The following is a 10,557-nucleotide window of genomic DNA, read 5'->3' on the forward strand; positions in this document are numbered from 1 at the left end:
TATTTGTCTTTCTCGGTCTGACTTATTTCATTTAGCATAATGCCATGAAGTTCCATCCATCCTTCCATTAATTTTGTTTCAAAAGGCAGGATGCTTTCTGTTTTTAATAGGTGACTGACAGTCCATTGTGTGTGTGTGTGTGTGTGTGTGTGTGTCTCTCACATCTTTATCTTTGCATCCGTAGACGGACTCTTAGGTTGTTTCCATATCTTGGCCATTGTGAATAATGCTTCAGTGAAAACGGGGGTGCAGATACCTCATCAAAATACTGATTTGGGGAATTTCCTGGTGGTTCAGTGGTTAGGACTTGGCACTTTCACTGCCAGGGCCTAGGTTCATTCCCTGGTCAGGGAACTGGGATCCCCCAAACTGTGAGCTTTGAAAATACAGTTTGAAAACTATTTTCCAAAAAAAAACAAAGGATATCAATTCCATTTTCTGTGTATTTATACCCAGAATTAGAATAGCTGGATCGTATGATAATTCGAGTTTTGATTTTTGAAGAATCTGCATACTGTGTTACAGAATGTGCCAACTTAACGTTCCCAGCAACAGTGCACGGGGTCTCTGTTTCCACACCCTTGCCAGCACTCTTCTAGGCATCTTACAGTTTCAGCTCTGCATTTAAATCTTTAAAATCCATTCTGAGTTAGTTTTTGTAAGTGGAAAAAGATAGAAGTTCAGCTTCTTTCTTCTGCTTGGGATTATGCGGTTTTCCCAACACCATTTATTGGAGAAACTATCCTTTCCTCATCAGTGTTCTTCGCTCCCATGTCGAATATTAGTGACTGTTTATCTGTGGGTTTATTTCTGGGCTCTTGATTCTGTTCCGTGGTCTACGTGTATATTTTTATGCCAGCAATGTCCAGTTTTGATTACTATGGCTTTGTAATGAAGTTTGAAAAACCAAGAAGTGTGAAACTTCCAGTTTTTCAAGATTTCTCTGACTATTCAGAGTCTTTCGTTGTTCCATACAAGTTTTTTTTTTTCTATGTCTGTAAAAATTATCATTGGAATTTTTACTGCATTGAATCTATAGGTTGTTTTGGGTAGTGTGGCTATTTTAACAATGTCCTTCCAATCGATGAACACAGGATATATTTCTATTTATTTCTGTCTCCTTTAATTTCTTTCATTAAGTCTTGTACTTTTCAGTGTACACCTTCTTGGTGTTAGTTTATTCCTAATTCTTTTATTGTTTTTGATGCTATCATAAACACTATTGTTTTGTTTATTCTTTTTCAGATATTTTGTTGTTAGTGTATAGAAGTGGAACTGATTACTGATTTGTTCATTTTATATCCTGCAACTGTACTTGAATTTATTAATCCTAACAGCTTTTGGTGGTCTTTAGGATTGTCTCTATATAAGATTATGCAGTCTGAAAATAGAGACAATTTTACTTTTTCGTTTCTGATTGGGATACATTTTATTTCTTTTTCTTACCTAATTGTCAGTCGAGATTTTGTGACTATCTTCCATGTGGGATTATTATAGCAATACCTGAGTGATAAGGAGGCTTCCTCATATGTCTAGAGATCTCTGGCTGGCGGCTCATTTTTAAGAATGGAGCACTCAAGATAAGAGAACATACTCTGTATGATTTTAATACCTTTAGACCATGGAATTTTTGTGATAGTCTATGGGAACCTGACTAGAACCTGTATCCTACTGTTGTGTGAAAGCTGTATAAGTCTTGATTCTGTTGAGTTGGGTCACATAGTGCTTTTCAGGTCTACTACATTCTTTTGCTTTTCTGTATATTCATTCGATTAATTTTTAAGGGTGGGATATTGAAACTCCAGCTAAAAATATTGATTTATCTACTTAAAAAGAATTGTAATATATAGTGGAACTGTATGTAACTTTGTTCTTTATTTTCCACATCTCCCGTAAATGTGTTGTCATGCTTTCATAACTTAAAAAGATAGATAAAGCAATTTTCTGCCCCCACCCCCCACCAAAAAAAAAGAATGAAGCACTGAAAAGGGACCTGAGACCCGGTGTGCTTGAATGGGGCTTGGAGACTTTATGGTGACTGTGTGGGGGACATAGGCAGTTCATAGGGAGCCTCCAAATGTCAGTGTCTGCAGATCTTGCTATGGTGCCCCCACTTTTCCTGGGATGTCCTTGTCCCACTACTGGAATTTTACATCTTACTTCCTGCAGTCTCATGAATGTCTCTCTAGTATATCCTCATATGGCAGGAAGAGTGAGAAAGCTCTTGTGTCTCTTCTTATAAGGGCACTAATCCCATTCAGGAGGGCTCCGCCCTCAAGAGGAAATCATCTACCAAAGACCCTCCGCCAACACCATCCGTTGGGGGTTAGGATTTCGACATATGAATTTTTAGGGAGCCATCAACATTCAGCCCATAATGCATCATGAGCTGAAGAGTCAGATGTGGATAGTGCTGATCCCTGAGAGTGCTGATGCTAGCTCACCTCTCATACTTGTTGGGAAGCGCTTTCCTGGTCTCCTTGCCTCTTCTTTCTTTCCTGACCCAGAGGATTCAGAGCTGGATTTAATGAACAGGAGAAGAAGTACAAGCTGAAAAAAGAGAAAAAGGGCAGCTCCCCTCTTGACTGCAACAACCTGACCTGGAGAAGGAAAAGAAACCTGATCTTGGAATCAAGGTTTGAATTTTGATGCTTATGTGGGACTGGATATTTAAAATGTGGAACTGAACTTTTATTTTGTGATTAAGGTCTTTTTAAAGTTTTTAATTTAACAGTGGCCAGAAAGTTCAAGAGGCTGAGTTTTTACCCAGGAGTAGAAGAACTTGTCCATTAGCGGTTTGAAAGGGAAAATGAGAGTAGATATTAATAAATTTCAGTTGCTTTGTGATTATATCCCAGAATCTGAATCAGTGAGTTTAGTTCAGTCACTTAGTCATGTCCAAATCTTTGTAATCCCATAGACTGCAGCATACCAGGCTTCCCTGTTTATCACCAACTCCTAGAGCTTGCTCAAACTCATGTCTGTCAAGTCTGTGGCCGTCAAATCATCTCACCCTCTGTCATCCCCTTCTCCTCCTGCCCTCAATCTTTCCCAGCATCAGGGTCTTTTCAGATGAGTCTGTTCTTTGCATCAGCTGGCCAAAGGACTGGAGTTTCAGCTTTAGCATTAGTCCTTCCAATGAATATTCAGGGTTGATTTCCTTTAGGATGGACTGGTTGGATCTCCTTGCAGTCCAAGGGACTATCAAGAGTCTTCTCCAACACCACAGTTCAAAAGCATCAATTCTTTGGCGCTCAGTTTTCTTTCTAGTCCAACTCTCACATCCATACATGACTATGGAAAAACCATAGCTTTGACTAGATGGACCTTTCTTGGCAAAGTAATGTCTCTGCTTTTTAATATGCTGTCTAGGTTGGTCATAACTTCTCTTCCAAGGAGCAAGTGCTTTTAATTTCATGGCTGCAATCATCATCTGCAGTGATTTTGGAGCCCCCCAAATAAAGTCTCTCAGGGCACTCAGGTCCTGTGCACTGGGATGACCCTGAGGGATGGGATGGGGAGGGAGGTGGGAGGTGGGTTCAGGATGGGGGACACATGTACACCCATGGATGATTCATGTCAATGTATGGCAAAAACCACTACAATATTGTAAAGTAATTAGCCTCCAATTTAAATAAATTAAAAAAAAGTCTGTCACTGTTTCCATTGTTTCTCCATCTATTTGCTACGAAGTCATGGGACCAGATGCCGTGATCTTCATTTTCTGAATGTTGAATTTTAAGCCAACTTTTTATTTTCCTCTTTCACTTTCATCAAGAGGTTCTTTAGTTCTTCTTTGCTTTCTGCCATAAGGGTAATATCATCTGCATATCTGAGGTTCAGTTCAGTTCAATCACTCAGTCGTGTCCGACTCCTTGCGACCCCATGAATCGCAGCACGCCAGGCCTCCCTGTCCATCACCATCTCCCGGAGTTCACTCAGACTCATGTCCATCGAGTCCATGCTGCCATCCAGCCATCCCATCCTCGGTCGTCCCCTTATCCTCCTGCTCCCAAACCCTCCCAGCATCAGAGTCTTTTTTCCAGTGAGTCAACTCTTCACATGAGGTGGCCAAAGTACTGGAGTTTCAGCTTCAGCATCATTCCCTCCAAAGAAATCCCAGGGCTGATCTCCTTCAGAATGGACTGGTTGGATCTCCTTGCAGTCCAAGGGACTCTCAAGAGTCTTCTCCAACACCACAGTTCAAAAGCATCAATTCTTCAGCTCTCGGCCTTCTTCACAGTCCAACTCTCACATCCATACATGACCACAGGAAAAACCATAGCCTTGACTAGACGGACCTTAGTCGGCAAAGTAATGTCCCTGATTTTGAATATGCTATCTAGGTTGGTCATAACTTTTCTTCCAAGGAGTAAGCGTCTTTTAATTTTATGGCTGCAGTCACCATCTGCACTGATTTTGGAGCCCCCAAAAATAAAGTCTGACACTGTTTCCACTGTTTCCCCGTCTAATTCCCATGAAGTGATGGGACCGGATGCCATGATCTTCGTTTTCTGAATGTTGAGCTTTAAGCCAACTTTTTCACTCTCCTCTTTCACTTTCATCTGAGGTTATTGATATTTTTTCTGGCTATCTTGATTCCAGTTTGTGCTTCATCCAGCCAAGCATTTCGCATGATGTACTCTGCATATAAGTTAAATAGGCAGGGTGACAATATACAGCCTTGACAATATACAGACAATATACTCCTTTCCTGATTTGGAACCAGTCTGTTGGTCCATGTCCAGTTCTAACTGTTGTTTCTTGACCTGCATACAGATTTCTCAGGAGGCAGGTAAGGTGATCTGGTATTCCCATCTCTTTAAGAATTTTCCACAGTTTGTTGTGATTCACACAGTCAAAGGCTTTGTTGTAGTCAATAAAGCAGAGGTAGATGTTTTTCTGGAACTCTCTTGCTTTTTTGATGATCCAACGGATGTTGGCAATTTGATCTCTGTTTTCTCTGCCTTTTCTAAATCCAGCTTGAACATCTGGAAGTTCACGGTTCACATGCTGTTGAAGCCTGGCTTGAAGAATTTTGAGCATTTCTTTGCTAGTGTGTGAGAGGAGTGCAATTGTGTGGTAGTTTGAACATCCTTTGGCATTGCCTTTCTTTAGGTTTGGAATGAAAACTGACCTTTTCCAGTCCCGTGGCCACTGCTGAGTTTTCCAAATTTGCTGGCATATTGAGTTCAGTACTTTAATGACATCATCTTTTAGGATTTGAAACAGCTTTACTGGAATTCCACCACCTCCATTAGCTTTGTTCGTAGTGATGCCTCCTAAGGCCCACTTGACTTCGCATTCCAGGATGTCGGGCTCTAGGTGAGTGATCACACCATCGTGGTTATTTGGGTCCTGAAGATCTTTTTTGTATAGCTTTTCTGTGTATTCTTGCCACCTCTTAATATCTTCTGCTTCTGTTAGGTCCATACCATTTCTGTCCTTTATTGTGCCCTTCTTTGCATGAAATGTTCCCTTGATATCTCTAATTTTCTTGAAGAGATCTCTAGTCTTTCCCATTCTATTGTTTTCCTCTATTTCTTTGCATTGATCACTGAGGAAGGCTTTCTTATCTCTCCTTGTTATTCTTTGGAACTCTGCATTCAAATGGGTGTATTTGAATCTGAATAGTTCATCCTAATAGCTACACTTATCTGACAATCTTTTTATTTTGCTCTTCCTCTTGAGAGGATAAAATTCTAGGTTATTATTTTTTCATCACTTCAATAATATTATTCCACTGTCTTCCAACATCTAATCCTATTGAAGAGGAGTCTGTGTCACTGTAATTGTCATTTGTGTTTCTGCACATCTCATAAAGGAGACACTGACAACTTCTGTTCCAGACTATCTTTTTAAGGGTATTTATAGAAAAAAACTGCTTTGGGAGACAGATATGGTGTCTTCTTCTGGAGATACAGGTAGGTTTGTTTCAGGATCTTTAACTCTCCTGCATGCATCGAGGGCTTTTTTTGTTGTTATTGATTATAAGTGTTTCTCATTGATGTTGTGAGCTCAGCTTGGCCTTTTTTTTTCTTGGAGCATAGTGAGTACCATTTAGACAAGAAGTTTACCAAATGTGAGTAAATAATCACTTTAATGGATTTTCTCGAGTGTTTAATTTTAAGGTAATGTAATTAATACTGGAGTTGCAGTTGTCATAGCAATTAACTATTGATAATTCCATTTAATGGCACTGATTTTAATTTCAACAAACACTGTCTATGTTTACTTCTCAACATTTTCTTGAATACTTAGTCTTTTTTTTCTTAAGCTTAACTCATCCAGCCTTCCTTATCATATACTGTCTTGGGACTTGCTGATCGGTGGTATTGCTGTTCCTAAACTTTTGCAATGATTCTAGTCCCATTCAACGCTCCGTACACTTTCCTTTCCCCTTGCTCACACTAGGTATGTTACATTTCCCATTTTATGACTTTTCACTTCTTCAAACTGCCCTTTATTGCTCGAAGTTCCACATTGTAATTTGAAAAGGAGAACACTAAAATATCTGTTTCTGAATGACCTGCTAACTACGGGGCTGTGATTGTATTCAAAATTGATAGTTCAGCTGAAACTTTATTTTATTCAACTCGAGAGGTATTTTTGTAGCTGATTATTCTTGCTTATGGCTTTACCTAGAGCTTTTTATTTCACGGTTACATTTTGTACCATGTTAAATATTTTTTCATCTATTTTTCACAAAGCTAGATAAAAATGTTAGCAAAGACATAAAAGCCATATGTTAAACCTGGAATAGTATTGGAATCAGAACTGATAGACTGCACCATCTTACTTTTATTGTTTTCTGAGATTTATTGCTGTGGAGAAGATTCAACCCAAGACTATGATGGCTAATAGAGTTAGACCAAATTTTCAGATATCTAAAATTATGGCACTAAAACTTCTTTCATATGCTAACTGGAAATGAAAAGGAAAATACGTTCAGATAAATGTCCTGAGGTAGGAAAAGAAATAGCAACCATACAGATGAGACAAGTCTTGCTTGTTATCTCTGTTAGATTGGCTGTTCTTACTGAGAGCTGCTCCATCATTCGAGTCCTTCTCCCTTCAGTGATAACCCACAATACACTGTCGCCCCAGGGAAGCCAGGAAGCTCTGTGCAAGATGGCAGAGAGTCACTGCAGTTCTCTTCCTTCCTCATCATCAGCCTGGGTCCCTGGAGTCCCTGGGGTTCCCTGGGCTGGCTTTGTGACCAAGGGGGCAGGGCACTTCCTATTTATGGGACGTGGGTCCACATATAGCATCACATTCTTCAAGGGGTCCATGATCTTCCAGATGCCAAGAGTGGAGTCTAAAAGCATCTCTCTTTTACAGATGACTCTCTTAGAAATTATTTTGATTATTACAAATGGACTGATGGGTATTTAAAAGCAAAAATATCACTTTGCAGACAAAAGTCTGTTTAGTCAAAGCAACGGTTTTTCCCCTAGTCCTAAATGGACGTGAGAGTTGGGCCATAAAGAAGGCTGAGCTCCAAAGAATTGATGCTTTTGAATTGTGGTGCTGGTGAAGACTCTTGAGAGTCTCTTGGACAGCAAGGAGATCAAAGCAGTCAATCCTAAAAGGAAATCAACCCTGGATACTCATTGGAAGGACTGATGCTGAACTCCAAATCTGGCCACCTGATTCGAAGAGCTCACTCATTGGAAAAGACCCTGATGCTGGGAAAGATCGAAGGCAAAAGGGGAAAGGAGTGGCAGAGTATGAGATGGTTGGATGGCATCACTGACTCAAGGGACATGAATTTGAGCAAACTCTGGAAGATAGTGGAGAAGAGAGGAGCCTTGTATGCTGCAGTCCATGGGGTTGCAAAGAGTTGGACAACTTAGAGACTGATCAACAAGCAATGAATTGATATTAAGCATATTATTAATAATAATGTATATGACTATGTGCCAGGACTGTCCTAAGTTCTTGGTTACAAAATTAAAAAAAAAACTTATGGATAACTGCAAATGTATAACAACAGGGAAAGCAAAAATATGATTCTCCATGTGCTTATCACCCAGCTTCAATCACCATCAACATTTTGCTAGTTGTTATTAGGCTTTGAAATGCATGGCCTGATATAGTTGCCATTAGTACCCTAGGGGTAGGTACTCTTGATAAACCTTTTTTAGATGAGGATCCAGAGGCTTGGAGAAGCTCAGCTGCTGGCTGATGGTTGCACAGCTTGTGAGTAGAGTGTGGACTTGAACTAGGGGCTGGCCAGCTCTGGAGCCACCCTCATCTTAGGCCACTAGGGGTCTCCCTTCTTGAGCGACTGCCTCCTACCTTCACATGCCCGTGTGTGTGTGTGTGTGTGCGTGTGTGTGTGTGTGTGTGTGTGTGTGTGTCTGTGTCTGTGTGTGTGTGTAGTTGTTCAGTTGTGTCCCACTCTTAGGGACCCTTTGGACTGTAGTCCACCAGGCTCCTCTGTTCATGAGATTTTCTAGGCAAGAATACTGGAGTGGGGTGCCATTTCCTTTTCCCTAGAGTCTTCCCCACCCAAGGATTGAACCTGTGTCTCCTGCTTTGCAAGAGGATTCTCTGCCTGCTGAGCCATCGGGGAAGCCCCTCTGCCTGGCTTCCCTGCAAATACTTTCATCTTGGGAGTAGCTCCATTTACTGAGCACCTCCTCAGCCTTTTTTTTTTTTTTTTTCAGTTTTAGTGAAAGTCACTCAGTTGTGTCTGACTCTTTGCAACTCTATGGACCCCATGAACTATGTATGCAGTCCATGGAATTCTCTAGGCCAGAATACTGGAGTGGGTAGCTGTTCCCCTCTCTAGGGACTCTTCCCAACCCAGGGATTGAACCCAGGTCTCCCACATTGCAGGTGGATTCTTTACCAGCCAAGCCACCTGATAGCTGGGGTTTCCCAATAGCTCAGTTGATAAAGAATCCACCTGCAATGCAGGAGACCCTGGTTTGATTTCTGGGTCTGGAAGATCCTCTGGAGAACGGATAGGCTACCCACTCCAGTATTTTTGGACTTCCCTTAAGGCTCAGCTGATAAAGAATCCACCTGCAATGCTGGAGACCTGGATTTGATCTCTGGGTTGGAAAGATGCCTTGGAGAAGGGAAAGGTTACCCACTCCAGTATTCTGACCTGGAGAATTCCATGGATTGTATTCATGGGGTCGCAAAGAGTTGGACATGACTGAGTGACTTTCACTTCACTTCCTCAGCTTTATGTGTGGTTTTATCCTGTTGTTTTTTGCCTGCTTTTAAAAAAAATGTATTCTTCCTGCTTTTAATAAAGTGTCTCTGAGAGATGTATTTTATCCTCAATTTACAGATGAGGAAACCTCAGGACAGATGTTAGACAACTCAGCCAGTGTTGTACCTAATCAGTGATGGAATTGATGCTGGAATCCAGACAGTCTGACTTCTCTCCAACACACACTGGGCTCCAGGCTCAGTTAAATGTGGCATGAAATTAAAAGAGTGTATTTTCTAGAATTGAAAAGTGTTAGTCACTCAGTCATGTCCAACTCTTTGGGACCCCCTGGACTATAGCCCACCAGGCTCCTCTGTCCGTGGGATTCTCCAGGCAAGAATACTGGAGTGGGTAGCCATTCCCTTCTCCAGGGGATCTTCCCAACCCAGGAATCTAATCCGTGTCTTCCACATTGTGGGCAGGTTCTTTTCTGTGTGAGTCACCAGGGAAGCCCCTTTTCTAAAAGGGAGTTTATATTCATGGGGTCAACTAATGGTGGCGAGAATTGGGCACCGAGCTGGAGACTGCGGCTATTTCAGCACAGAGCAGGGTGTGAGGCTTATGGGGTTCCCCCTGCCTGCCCTCGGGGCACTGTGATGTCTCTGGGGGCCCCCTCCCCCACTCGCATCAGATCCTCAGGGTCCAGGGCAGGTTCTAGGTTCCCATTTCTAAGCCGGGCCTCGGGCACTGACGTGATGTTCCCGTGGCTTTGTGCCATCTTTTAGAGGACGAAGAGACTTCCTGAAACTGGTGGGTTTCAGGACCATCCCTCACCCCTGGACAGTGAGATCTGTCCTCTGAGACCAGAGGCAGCATCACTCATCATCGACCAAAAGGTACCGTGGCTTCATCGTGCTTATAGGAGCACCGAGGCCAGTGACACCCCAGCATTTGGAAGACACTCCTGTCCTTCAGGGGGGTGACTGGCTCAGCTTAGTCTGTGTCATCCACTGCCTCAGCCAAACATGTTACCTTTATGCACAGAGATGAGGAAACCAAGCATTTTGCTTTGTGTGGAGGTAGGTACGAAAGAAAAAGCTATAGGGAAGGGACTTCCCTGGTGGTCCAGTGGCTACGAGTCCCAATCCCTGGCTGGGGAGCTAGATCCCACATGCTGCAACTAAGACTGGGCGAAGCCAAGTAAATAAATAAATACTGAAAAAAGACTACAGGGAAAGTATCAGGAGCCTGAAGATTATTATTACAAGTTGAGGTATGCTTATATTAATTAGTTAGTTAGTGTTAGTTGCTCAGTTGTGTCCAACTCTTTGCAACATCATGGACTTATGAATAGCAATAATTAATTTACATTTTCACAGTATTGCAAG

The 10,557-nt window shown here is 41.8% G+C and overlaps 1 non-coding gene across 1 annotated transcript; it reads left to right on the forward strand.

Moving 5' to 3' along the window:
- The first annotated feature begins 282 nt into the window (after nucleotides 1-282).
- On the forward strand, nucleotides 283-354 carry TRNAE-UUC (transfer RNA glutamic acid (anticodon UUC)). Its single transcript has one exon. It is a non-coding gene; the product is annotated as a tRNA-Glu (tRNA).
- Nucleotides 355-10,557: the final 10,203 nt, after the last annotated feature.

This window comes from Budorcas taxicolor, chromosome 20, assembly GCF_023091745.1.
Source record: "Budorcas taxicolor isolate Tak-1 chromosome 20, Takin1.1, whole genome shotgun sequence".
Classification (NCBI taxonomy): Eukaryota; Metazoa; Chordata; class Mammalia; order Artiodactyla; family Bovidae; genus Budorcas; species Budorcas taxicolor.